The sequence below is a fragment of the Halyomorpha halys genome, unplaced genomic scaffold (genome assembly GCF_000696795.3).
Source record: "Halyomorpha halys isolate HHAL.00 unplaced genomic scaffold, Hhal_1.1 Scaffold452.1, whole genome shotgun sequence".
NCBI lineage: Eukaryota > Metazoa > Arthropoda > Insecta > Hemiptera > Pentatomidae > Halyomorpha > Halyomorpha halys.
In genome coordinates this window covers 34,553-35,036 of record NW_027113202.1, presented here as the reverse complement: position 1 = coordinate 35,036, position 484 = coordinate 34,553, and the positions used below count along the sequence as shown (strand labels likewise).

The 484-nt window shown below is 32.4% G+C and overlaps 1 protein-coding gene across 1 annotated transcript in view; it reads right to left on the bottom strand.

The window, feature by feature from the left end:
• Window positions 1-168, bottom strand: part of LOC106682926 (piggyBac transposable element-derived protein 4) — a gene marked incomplete in the record, with an annotated part of 2,169 nt that extends 2,001 nt beyond the window's left edge. The window contains 1 exon segment of the mRNA XM_024364316.2: window positions 1-168.
• Between the last annotated feature and the right edge of the window lie 316 nt (window positions 169-484).

Sequence of the window (484 nt, the reverse complement as noted above, 5' to 3'; positions counted from 1 at the left end):
TTGGTACTAGGCAGGCATGCGGTATCGGGAATAAGTCAATTTGCTCACTTACCTAAACGTGTCTGAACTCTCTGGCGTCTAGCCGACAACTGGCCCTTAGGGTACCTGACACTTGAGGTGGATCACTGCAACGCGCATGCGCAGACATGAACTAAACTGAACACGTGGGTTGCATCCGACCCAACCTTACCTCCGGAGGGATAAAAATTAAAATATATTATAATTTTTTTTTACACAGTGGACAAATTAATTAATTTAAGAAATGTGAACTAAATTTAAAAAATATTTGAAGAGAAAATTTAAAAATTTTTTATGGTTTATGAAATATGGCACTGATAAAATAATGTAGAAGACATGAGGATATTTTTTTTCCTTATCCAATGACCTTTAATTTAAACAGTACACAACCGTTTGACATAAATATGGGACTTATTTTATAGATAATTATTATTATCAAAATTATTTATTTATAATTTAGATAATT